Here is a 13154-nt window from a genome sequence, read left to right on the forward strand (position 1 = left end):
GGGAATCGAGGGGTCGGATGTTATGTGCCGTAGGGGGGTGAGGGGCTGGATGTTATGTGCCGGAGAGGGGCGAGGGGCCAGATGTTATACTCCCGGGGGGGGGGGGCGAGGGGCCGGATGTTATACGCCGGGGGGGGGCGAGGGGCCGGATGTTATACGTCGGAGGGGGGGGGGGGGTGAGGGGCCCGATGTTATACGTCGGAGGGGGGGGGGTGAGGGGCCGGATGTTATACGCCGGGGGGGGGGGGGGGGAGGCGAGGGGACGGATGTTTTTACTCCGGTGCTAATGGGACTGAATGAGAAATTGGAATTCAATGGTTAAAGGTGCATTTACATTTACAAGATTATCATGAATGAGCTTTCCTAGGAACTCCTTTTTCCGATAATCGTGCAATCTAAAAAAGCTGCCTATCGGTTTACGAGCTAGTAAAATGCTTGTTTGTTGAGTGTAATGATCTTTTAGTTTGCACAAAAGAAAACTTTTTTTTCGGCAGCGCTTCATCCAGTGTAAACAGTTAATGTGCTGCCAAGATCCATGGCTCTGCACAGTCTATTGCTGATAGTTCAGGACACATCTGAAGCGGGGCTGGCATGTGTAAATGGGCTACTAAAGGTCCAGCAAACGTGTCGGCGGTCGTTTAACGCTGCGCATCACGTCGCGCATTAAATTGCCGCGATCTTAGCGGATATAAATGCTCTAATAGGACTCTTTGGGTTACAGCTCCTGATTACTTGCTGCACCATGTCATTTAGCAAACCCCATTGTCTTGAAGAAGCACACCATAAAACGAAGCCCATTTGCTGGAAGCGCGGTAGCATTCATTACTAGAGAATACCGTTGATTTGCAGTCCTCCTTTTATGATTCAGTGATTTACAATTCACGATGGTTTCCAATTAACAAGTTTAATCTCTATGGAAAAGAATAATTATTGTACAGTGACATTTGAACGGTGTCCCTGGATTTCAGCTTCGAAATCTATTATCTTTGTGTCATTTACATGTTTGGTTAAAACCACTTATTTCCTTCATAATTACATGTCACAATTTGTTTCCACTCGGAGCTCAGGTTTATACTGTAATTAAGCAACAGAAGAGAAATCCCAGCCCCAAATTAACATGTAATGAATGTTTTGGTGGCAACGAGGCGGCTTGAGATTGCACACGTGTAGTTTTATCCGGGGTACGTCTAAGTCATTTTAGCACGATCCTCGCTCTGAGTATGAGCTTATAGGAGCTTAGTGCTTTGTCGCAAAAGCCCGCCAGTAGCGCATCACTTGCCACCTTTTCTTTCTCGGTTTTGACCTTTTTGAACCTCTTCCTTCCCCATACTATACACTCAGCTCTTGGAAGGTGCTGGTTCTCTTTGCGGAGATCTAGCTGGTCCGAGGGGGGTCTTACAGGACATGCTACATAGGAAAAATGAATGCAAACTGGAGGAAGAAAACGGTCTCTTGTGCCAGCTATTGGTAGCTACCCTGTAGCCAATGTCCCACCCATTCAAGGGTGGGACTTATTCCCCACTAATCCTGAGAATGGAGCGGAGGTCGAGCATCAGCACTTCTGAGATCGCATAGAGCTGTGTTTTGCATGCTCAACCTCCGCTCCATATAGATGGGATTCTGCCGAGCCCGGGATCGGTGGAGGTTTCATCGGTTGGACCCCCCCAGTGACCAGGAAGTTATTTTTATGGATAGGAGATGACTTCCATACTTGGTACATTTAATGGGTCGGACATTGACATTACATTACAGGGTCGCACGCAACCAATGGGCTGCACTAGGGAGACAGTTTTTTCTTTCGATAAGGGGATAACTTGATACAAAGGAGCCTTAAAATATATGACTAGAATATCAGCCAAACCGGACACTTTTGGGCCCATGATGTTTTGACCAGTCAAGGTTTTTTTCTGCTGTTTTGGGAGGTCTAAAACAGGTCTGTGCAACATGGGGGTAGTGAGTTGTATGGCAGTGCTATCTGTGAGTATTTTAGTTTTTTCCTCAAATATTGCACATACAATATGCATCACTATATATATAATATATATACACACAGTACAGACCAAAAGTTTGGACACACCTTCTAATTTAAAGATTTTTCTGTATTTTCATGACTTTGAAAACTGTACATTCACACTTAGGGCATCAAAACTATGAATTAACACATGTGGCATTATATACTTAACAAAAAAGTGTGAAACAACTGAAAATATGTCTTATATTCTAGGTTCTTCAAAGTAGCCACCTTTTGCTTTGATGACTGCTTTGCACACTCTTGGCATTCTCTTGATGAGCTTCAAGAGGTAGTCACCGGAAATGGTTTTCACTTCACAGGTGTGCCCTGTCAGGTTTAATAAGTGGGATTTCTTGCCTTATAAATGGGGTTGGGACCATCAGTTGTGTTGTGCAGAAGTCAGGTGGATACACAGCTGATAGTCCTACTGAATAGACTGTTAGCTGCTTTTTTCTTGCCATAATACAAATTCTAAGTAAAGAAAAACGAGTGGCCATCATTACTTTAAGAAATGAAGGTCAGTTAGTGTGAAAAATTGGGAAAACTTTGAAAGTGTCCCCAAGTGCAGTTGCAAAAACCATCAAGCGCTACAAAGAAACTGACTCACATGAGGACCGCCCCAGGAAAGGAAGACCAAGAGTCACCTCTGCTTCTGAGGATAAGTTTATCTGAGTCACCAGCCTCAGAAATCGCAGGTTAACAGCAGCTCAGATTAGAGACCAGGTCAATGCCACACAGAGTTCTAGCAGCAGACACATCTCTACAACAACTGTTAAGAGGAGACTTTGTGCAGCAGGTCTTCATGGTAAAATAGCTGCTAGGAAACCACTGCTAAGGACAGGCAACAAGCAGAAGAGACTTGTTTGGGCTAAAGAACACAAGGAATGGACATTAGACCAGTGGAAATCTGTGCTTTGGTCTGATGAGTCCAAATTTGAGATCTTTGGTTCCAACCACCGTGTCTTTGTGCGACGCAGAAAAGGTGAATGGATGGACTCTACATGCCTGGTTCCCACCGTGAAGCATGGAGGAGGAGGTGTGATGGTGTGGGGGTGCTTTGCTTGTGACACTGTTGGGGATTTATTCAAAATTGAAGGCATACTGAACCAGCATGGCTACCACAGCATCTTGCAGCAGCATGCTATTCCATCCGGTTTGTGTTTAGTTGGACCATCATTTATTTTTCAACAGGACAATGACCCCAAACACACCTCTTTAAAATCTTTAAATGAGAAGGTGTGTCCAAACTTTCAAACTTTTGGTCTGTACTGTGTGTGTGTGTATATATATAATATATATATATATATATATATATCTATCATAAAGCCCAGGAAGCACCAAATCTATTTTATTTCCTATGCAAATGAGGTGCACCCTTGGAGTGGCTAAGGACTCGGTGCATTGCTTTACTGCATTTCAATCAGTATCACCTTAGCTTGCTGAATTGAATGCCCAGCCCTGCATGTCATCACAGACACTGCAGGAGCCCAGGGTGGATGCGCACATACGGTGTCAGTGCACGCTCTTATATCCCCTCTGCTGTCTGCAGCTGCCGCTTGTCGCACACCGGATCAGACGGTGGCGGGCAGCCGATGCAGAGAGGAGAAAGGGATGAGAGCGCACCTGCACTGATACTGTATGTGTATGTGTCTGGCATGCTGATTGAGAGGGCGGAATGACACACTGTGCCCCTGGCCATGCCAAGGGTGCACCAAGGACCCCTTATTTGCATGTGACATAAAACAACTTTTCTTAAAAAATTATTTTTAAATAAGTCTCCCATATGGCTGTATAAGTAGTTTTTGTGGTGACAACCTCCCCTTTGAGGCCCCTAGACTCAATGCATAAAATTCATCTGATGTGTATGGGGGACTCCCGACTCTTTTCTGACCGATGATATTTGAGAAGAAAAGAATTGGCCGTTTAAAATTTCAGTGGCCGATCCTTTTCTTCCGCGGGGCAATAAGCCGGCCGAGTGTGTATATGAGGGAGTTGTTCGAGATGTCTATCCAATGTGTATGTCCAGCTTTATACTTCTCTCCCCACATAGAGTACAAAAACTTTATATGAATGTCTGGAGTTGTAGTTTGTGGAAACATTTTTTTTGCAGAGTGATGCTATGGATATGTTATTTCCATAGTTTTTTGGATGGTTTTGGGGACTTCTCCAGGATTTGTGGCTTGTGTAGATTCAGAGAACGCCATTATTGTCACTGCCATACTATAGTAGCATTGCATAACTCCGGCTCGAGCCATAGGGTGTGGGTGTAAAGCAACATTTATTCTTTATATGTTGCATAGAAGATGTGAGCTTCATAATAACAATAAGCCTCCTTGCGGCTAGGAAAGGCATTCCTCCCCCCTTGAAGGGCTGTTGGGTATTTGGGGCTAGCTTCTGCTCTTTGATTACCACTCCTCGGGGCTTCTTCTTGGACACCATTACACTCTGTATTTCAAATCCTTTAGATGGCAGCTTCAACTTCTATCAGAATAAGCGTAGCTCCTAATCGTTTCCAATCCTTATCCAAAAATCCAAATGGATGGAGTGTCCAAATTGAGGGGCATGGCCTCCAATCCCAGCTGGATGTAAGAAGTCTGATCTTTTTTTCTATCATCTGCTCTCAAGGACTCATAGGACCCTGTGAGATTGGGGGTCAATAGAAGAAATGTTGATCCTTTTGAGCCCCACTGCACTTTTTTTCTATATGCCCATTAATTCCAATTTTCAAACAGTTAGTTTTTACTGCCAAAACATATTCTACCCCCTCGATCACCCTGCCTGTTTGGATAAATCGGCATACCTGTCTGTATACATCAGAACACGGTAAAGAAAAAATATATAGTCTGCGCCGGATCACATACGATAAGCAAATGGCGGTGACTATGTCTATAGACAGCAGACTTCTTTTATGCCCCCTCTTCTCCAGAATGATTGCATTTCAGCTCAAGAATGATTATTTTTTACCCAGTCCCAAGCAGTTAAGTTCTTCATTTATATTCCCCGTCTGTTTGAGAGCTGGCGGTGACAGTATAAATTGTGATGCATTTCTTCCATTTACATCTGACTTGTGCGGAATAAGTTATTTATTTTTTATTTTATTTTTTAAAGAATGCATTGGGGGATGGGGAAATGTGTTTTTTTTTTTTTGGTTTTGCCGGGAGGTTAAGCCTTTGTATCCCTTTCTGTTTCATTACTCATGCGAGAGATTGAAGTGTGCCGCGGCTGGAAGGTGTCGAGATGGGCTGTTATTTGGATATCCTATGCACGCCCAGAATTTCTCACAAAGGAAAGGGAGTGCAATGGCTGGCAATTATAATTCCGAAGAGCGCGTCCTACAGCAATTACTAGAGCGGCTCTAGGAGAGCAGGGGTGCTATATGTCTGGAAATTGGAGCTGCAGCAGTAACAGCCTCTTGTGCCGTTCACATTATAGTCCAGTAACCGAGATCCAAATTCATTTCACAGCTGTAATTGAATCCTCTGGCTGATGCCGACGAAATCTTTGATATCTCTCAGCCCCTGTTGCTATACGGAATGTCTTCTTACATATTTGCATTATGTCTTGCAAAGCAGCGGCTGATACATTATGGAGTCTCTCCGGGGGGATTCATTCGCTTCGAAAGGCTCAGAACTTTGAAAGCTAAAAAAAATAAAAAATAAAAGATGAGCTTGTACCAATATCCTGCGTTATTTCCTCAAATTATGTTTATTTTGTAAAAGCACTGGGATAGTACAACCATAGCCATTACCTGCGCGGCGTATAAAACATCAGGCTTTCTTTTTCCAATGCCCTCATTGCACACAGCCATATTTTTGACTGAACCTATTTTCAGAAATGTGCAACATATCAATTTGTTATAGAACCGGGTTGGTTGTCAGATAAAATTTATCTACCTTATATCATTTTTTAGATGTTTTCATCTTTCAGTTTAGATTTTTTTTTTCTTCACCCTGCTGTAATGTGATAATTTTGGTAGGGGGAAGTTTGCCACCATAATGATGCATTTTAACAGGCCGAATTCAATTTTCCATTTTTTTCTTCTTCCTAGTATACATCAAAGTCTATCTCAACAGACCCTTTTATAATCCTCCTGGAAAACCCCTTTTAATAATCTTTTGCCTGTTTTGGGTATACAGCTCCAATGCAGACTATTCTCTTTGGTTGCACCTCTTGTACTCTGATCCTGCCGTTATACTTTCCTCCATATGAGGTTTGCTAACCTACAAAGACCTGATCAGTTATGGTAAAGATGTAAATGCCTCTTAAAGTGGACCAATCATGGTATTTTTAAATTTAAACGGAGTTCCTCCTCTAATTGTCGCTGCTCTACTGATTCTGGAACAGTTTTCCCTTTTCTTCTGTGCCCCTCCTTTCCAAAGTTAGGCCCCCGGTAATAATGATACAAATCTTCCCTTGAAGGAACTGGGCGTATACCACAGAACTTCTGGGGGCGTGACCCTCTTTTGATTGGCCAGCATCAGAGGGGGGAAAAAAACACCCATTCACAAGTTCTCTGGTATGCGCCCAGTGGATTGAAGGGAAAATTTGCACCATTAGTACCAGGGGGCATAACTTTGAAACGGAGGGGCACAGAAGTTAAAGAGAAACTATTCTGCAATCAGTGAAATAGTGACCATTTGAGGAGACCTTCAGTTTGAATAAAAAAATCCGGTGAAAGATCCTCTTTTAAATGCTATCTAAAATTAAACAAAAATTTTTTTTTTGATATGTTATGGCCACTGTGTAAGAGTTTTGATAGGTGGGACCCCGAGAGCCCACCTGATTGCTCAGGGGAGGGGGCAGAAGCTCTCCTCTTATACTCAAATGTGAGCAGAGCAATGTTAAAGAAACTCAAGGGTGGGAATTTAGCAAGGCTTTTGCCAGTTTCTGATGTCTAAAAGTATTTTAACACGGTGCATGCATTAGTACTGTACAGGAGGAGGAGGAGGTGAGCTGTGACGTAACACTGGACCCACCATTCACAATAGGTCATGTCATGGCTCACCACCCCCTCCAGTACAATGACTGATGACACCTCTATATACAGTAGATAACACAGGATCCACCATTCACAATAGGTTTTCTACTGTATATAGCGGTATCATCAATCATTATACAGAAGGGACAGGAGGTGAGCTTTGACATCACCTATTGTGAATGGTGGATCCTGTGTTCTCTACTGTATATAGAGGTGTCCTCAGTCATTGTACAGGAGGAGAAGGTGAGCTGTGACACCTGGAATGGTGGATCCTGTGTTATCTATTGTATATAGAGATATCATCAATCATTCAGGACGGGGAGGAGGTGAGCTGTGATATCATCTATTCTGAATGGTGGATCCTATGTCATCTACTGTATATAGAGATATTAGTCATTATACAGGAGGAGGAGGAGATGAGCTGTGACATCACCTATTGTGAATGGTGGATCCTGTGTCTACTGTATATAGAGATATTAGTCATTATACAGGAGGAGGTGAGCTGTGACATAACCTATTGTGAATGGTGGATCCTGTGTGATCTACTGTGTATAGAGATGTTATCAGTCATTGTACAGGAGGAGGGGGAGGTGAGCTGTGACATAGATGAGGCCACATCTCTTAAAGTGAATGCAGTTCCCCTACAGGGAAAACTTTAAAAAGGGACACAATTGACTTATTAGACTGTAATGACAATGTGTCCCATGTGTAGAGTGAGAACAAGGTGGATTTGCACAATGGATCACTGAACATGGGATCCCTTCCTCCGGTAAGGACACAACACAAATAGACTTGCGCTTCCTTTGTAGCTTCCACCATTCAACAACCTTGTTGAATCTGGTCACAGACTACAGACAGCCCGGGTCACGTCGGGGGCATAGATCTTGCGCTGCCGCTGTGAGGAAATCCTGTCTGTTAGCTCCTTAGTGGTGCAGGTATTATATATGTTTCTTTTTCCTCCCCTTTAATACTATTTCAGGAGTAAATTGTGCGATTTTAAATCCTCTGAAGATAAATTTAGATGAAGGCTCTGCCTCGGGGAAACTGACCCCAGTCACCATAAGCTACGGTGTTTTTATTCATTTATTTTTAACCTACCTCCCCCCACCTTCACCCCGAAATCTAATTTTCTACGGTGAGGCTCAGAATGAGTTACAGCTGGAATCGCAGCTTAACCTATTAAGAGCATCTAAATATTCCAACTAATTTGGCCGCCGTACCCATTTTTCCAGGAAGCCATGCTCGCTACGGAGGTGTATAACCTTAATGGCTTGTTGTATGCCATTAAAAGGTATTGTACACTCATAAAAGAATGACATTTTGATCAATGCTGTTAAAAGAATTATTGTCTTAACACAGAAAAGCTTTCCTGTTACAAGTTTAAAAATATGCCTTTAAAAGCTTTTTATTGAATATCTGAGTGTCCCGGAGAAGGCAGGCTGTTTTGGCACGTGCTTGCCCTGAAATATTCTGCATTTAAGCCTACATACAAAAGCTGCGTGCTCGGCTAGGGGAGGAGTTGTGCGTCTACTACATACAGCGAGATATCTGCCCCGGATCCCCCCGAGACCTCCATTCTGTCTGGCTCCACAATTTCACATAACAAATAGAGTGTAGAGGTGTCGGAAGAGCTCCGAGCTCACCCGATGCATGTATATCTTGCTTTTATTTATACACCCCCAGACGTTTATAACTCCGGCAGCATGATGAAGAGAGCAAGAGGACTGCAGGCTTTCAGGGTTCTTAAAGGGGAAGCATAGATCACCGGGAAACCAATCATTTGTTATGGTATTAAATGAGAAATAAGTCATTCTGCACAGAAAACCTTACTTCTGTGGCCACTTGTTTTCATTATCTAGGGTAGGAACACCTAGGACGATTGCTTTGGTCTTGTAATGCATTTTACAATAAACCGATATCCAATAAAATGAGTTAGAACATGCTTTTGTCTAGAAATCAATAATAGAAGTCCATTTCAGTATTGTATATTTTCCCCATCATTATTTATTTATTTAATTTATTGAACTCTCTTTTATATAGCGCCATTAATTCCACAGCGCTTAACGAACATCATCGTTAGAAGGTGTTTATAGGCTTGACTGCAGAACCCACACTTGTCTCCTCGTACCTCCGTTTCTCATATAGGGAATGAGTCGTCAGAAAATTGTTTACATCACGTTTTTGTCTGAAACTTATTTTGTGACTGGTAATATCCTTACAGACAGAACTGCAATGACAAGTAACACATATCTGCATAAATAGATGACACAAAATCTGCTCCATTCACAATAGATATCACCGCTCACCTCCTCCTCAGGGTACAATGACTGATAACACCTCTATATACAGTAGATAACACAGGATCCACCATTCACAATGGGTGATATCACCGCTCACCTCCTCCTCCTGTACAATGACTGATAACACCTCTATATACAGTAGATAGCACAGGATCCACCATTTACAATAGGTGAAGTCACAGCTCACCTCCTCCCCCTCCTGTACAATGTCTGATAACACCTCTATATACAGTAGATAACACAGGATCCACCATTCACAATAGATATCACCGCTCACCCCCTCCTCCTGTACAATGACTGATAATGCCTCTATATACCGTAGATAATACAGGATCCACCATACACAATAGGATGTCACAGCTCACCTCCTCCTCCTGTACAATGACTGATAACACCTCTATATACAGTATATAACACAGGATCCACCATTCACAATAGCTGATATCACAGATCACCTCCTCCTCCTGTACAATGACTGATAACACCTCTATATACAGTAGATAATACAGGATCCACCATACACAATAGATATCACAGCTCACCTCCTCCTCCTGTACAATGACTGATAACACCTCTATATACAGTAGATAACACAGGATCCACCATTCACAATAGGTGATGTCACAGCTCACCTCCTCCTCCTGTACAATGACTAACACCTCTATATACAGTAGATAACACAGGATCCTCCATTCACAATAGGTGATATCGCAGCTCACCTCCTCCTCCTCCTGTACAGTGACTGATAATACCTCTATATACAGTAGATAATACAGGATCCACCATACACAATAGGTGATATCACAGCTCACCTCCTTCTCCTGTACAATGACTGATAACACCTCTATATACAGTAGATAACACAGGATCCTCCATTCACAATAGGTGATATCGCAGCTCACCTCTTCCTCCTCCTGTACAGTGACTGATAATGCCTCTATATACCGTAGATATCACAGAATCCACCATTAACAATAGGTGATGTCACAGCTCACCTCCTCCTCCTCCTGTACAATGACTGATAACACCTCTATATACCGTAGATATCACAGGATCCACCATTCACAATAGGTGATGTCACAGCTCACCTCCTCCTCCTGTACGATGACCTGTGCACAGGTCATAGAGCATGCCCACAACACTCTTCCCATAGAATATCTCCAGACTATATAGTGTCCTAATTGTGGTTGCTGTAAAGCAAGTCTCTAAGTGCTGTTAACAGAAGCTCAGGAAAGATATCTGCCCCGATAATAATGTACAGAAAATACAATAAATAAATCTACCAGCAAAAATAAAGCGATTAGAAATAATATGTATCTTGTTTTACTGATGATTCATTCTTAAATTCGCTTGCTCATGATTTTGGGGACAGTTGCTCCCTTGTAGCAAAATATTTTGGGCTCTTCTTCATTGCAGCACATGAGCTGTTATCGGTCGGCCCTTGTGCCAGGCCATGGAGTATCCGCATCCTAATCATTCAATGAACGGCTCACGGTCGCACAGAGGCGCCACCGATAACACTGTATTTCTGGTAAAAGTTACAGGGTGGTGCACACAAAAGTTCCCTTGAACCCTTTAAAGGGGTTTTCAGCTTCTGGAAAACCCCAGGTGCAGTTGGTTTTAAAAAGAAAAAAACAATCTGTGCTTTACTCGCCTTCCCTTTGCTCCGCCTCCTTTCCCGGTGTCTTTAATCATCTGCATCGCTACCATCAAGTCGACAGCGCTGCCGCCAATCAGCGGCTCTGCTGGAGTTAACCGCATGAGCCTCTGAGCTCACTGATTGGGAGCATCGGCGGAGGCTCTCCACTGGACCTGGGGATGGTGAGTAACGCACAGTTTGTTTATTTAAATCTGTAGTGATATTAAAGCTCCTTTGTGTAAAGAGTTGACTTGGAGACACCAGACGAGCTGGTGGAGCTTCTTCCTATTGTTGCTCTATAGAGACCTCACGTTGGAGAATGGCATGTAAAGCGCTGTATAGATGACAAGCGATCCTCCGCTATCTCTGTCTTTAAGCTATAAAAGGCTGTAATGTAGCGCCATTGCTCTTCCCATGTGTGTTAATTCCATGTGTTAATTGTTTATAGCTATAAAGTTAATAAGTTAATTGGAGCCTTCTGATGTGACTGCATTGTACGGCGGAGATGGAGAATGAATATTCCTTTCAGATTCCGAGAAGAATGCAGCCGTCTCCCTTTGTCAGGCGACCTTCGCTCGCTATGTGCCACTATAATTACCAGCATTCCACCCTTCTGTCTTGTCCTTCGTAATCACAACACGAGTTTTGATGAACTAATATTTTCAGGTACCTGCCTCTGCCAAGGAATTAATGAGATCTGGTGACATGGTGAGATTTAACAGACAGATGACTCTAGTCTTCGCAATGGATTTTTCTGGTCGTACAGAGATAATGATTTTTTTTCTTCTCTCCCCTTCTGTACATCATTCTTCCTTCCACCCTCAAGAACAGCAGCAGGCCCCTTTTTTTTTCCCAAATTCGGTACATCTCCTCAAATTCACAATCTGTAAAGTATCAGCCTTGCAAACTGTTATTGACTGAAGATACATTCGGTTCATTATTAACTTGTGTGTGTATCCCTGCAGGAGATGCATCAAAATGTTTTGTTTGTTATCCACGTATTTAACCGCGAGGAATTTTCGGGCTGGAAGAACGGGAGGGGGGTTTTGTAAGGCAGACATGTCTGTTTTATTAGTAAAATATTATCCTCCTGTGTTTTCCGCACATGATCTCTTCCACGTCTCGTCCGGAGGGTTGTTGTACGAGTGAGAACGGTAACAGACAGTTATTGAGAGGCTTTAAAATGATTTGCCAATACAGCCTTCCCTTTACGGCTAGCTCATTGATCCGCACCGTGATATCAGCGTCTGTCTTTCCTCTCTCTGTTTTGAAACGGATAAGTGTTTTTTTTTTCTTTTTTTTTTTTATAAGGGGTGGGGAGGATTTGGTGTAAGCTCGAAAAGCAAAGCACTTCATTTTAATGTTAATCTCAAACATCTGTTATGCCTCAATCATTCAGGTCATAGTTGTGGTTTGTTAAAGGCATCTGACAACAAAAATAAAATAGTCCGATCTGGATGAGTCTCGCCTTCTGTGGTAGCTGAAACGTCAATGAAATGGGTTAGAACTGACTGAAATACACATATTTACTTGTGAGCTGGAAATGTAATTTGACCTCTTTCTTCTTTAAATGTTCTCTGTACTTTAAGAAGACTTGATCTCATTTGGTAAATAACGTTGTCTTCCCCCGCGGCAGGCGGCGACGTTGTCTCTCCCCATGGGAGGCGGCGGCTCTGTCTGCTCTGCAGGAGGTGGTGGTGGCGCCGTCTCCCCCAGTGGGAAACAGAGGTGGTGTCATTGTCCTCCAGCTGAGAAGTGGAGTCATCTGGCGGGGTCGTTTAGTCTTCCGCCACAGGAGGGCATGGTCGTGTAGTCTTCCCCCACAGGAGGCGGGGTCGATTAGCTTCACCCCCCCCCCCTCCCCGCACACACACGGGAGGCGGGGTCGTTTAGCTTCACGCCCCCCCTAGGAGGTGGGGTCATTTAGCTTCACCCCCCCCCCCCCCCCCATGGCAGGTGGGGTCGTTTAGCTTCACCCCCTCACTGGAGGCTGGGTCATTCAGCTTCACCACACCCACGGGAGACGGGGTCATTTCGTCTCCTGTGCAGGAGACAGAGGCGGGGTCTTTCTTTCTGCTCCTGCTCTCTTATCTGTCAAACTGCATAACAGAGAGGTAGACTTTCAATTCAGGGCAAGAAAACCATTGCACAGTGACAAGAGTAATTCATATTGGTGAGACAAATGCAGTTCAAGCACCTATTATGCTGGCAGAAAGCTGATTAGGA

General features: G+C 43.5%; 1 protein-coding gene and 1 long non-coding RNA gene across 8 annotated transcripts in view; one reads left to right on the top strand and one right to left on the bottom strand.

The window, feature by feature from the left end:
• Positions 1-13154, top strand: part of PMFBP1 (polyamine modulated factor 1 binding protein 1) — a 99703-nt gene that overhangs the window by 10197 nt on the left and 76352 nt on the right. The gene's annotated exons all lie outside the window — the stretch shown is intronic.
• Positions 5089-13154, bottom strand: part of LOC141174379 (uncharacterized) — a 36898-nt gene continuing 28832 nt past the window's right edge. For all 3 annotated transcript variants that reach the window (XR_012252864.1, XR_012252866.1, XR_012252865.1), the window contains one exon: positions 5089-5650. This is a non-coding gene — a long non-coding RNA (uncharacterized lncRNA). The remainder of the gene's footprint in view (positions 5651-13154) is intronic.

This window comes from Phyllobates terribilis, unplaced genomic scaffold (genome assembly GCF_046119375.1).
Source record: "Phyllobates terribilis strain yellow unplaced genomic scaffold, ASM4611937v1 Scaffold_13__5_contigs__length_258822181, whole genome shotgun sequence".
Lineage (NCBI taxonomy): Eukaryota > Metazoa > Chordata > Amphibia > Anura > Dendrobatidae > Phyllobates > Phyllobates terribilis.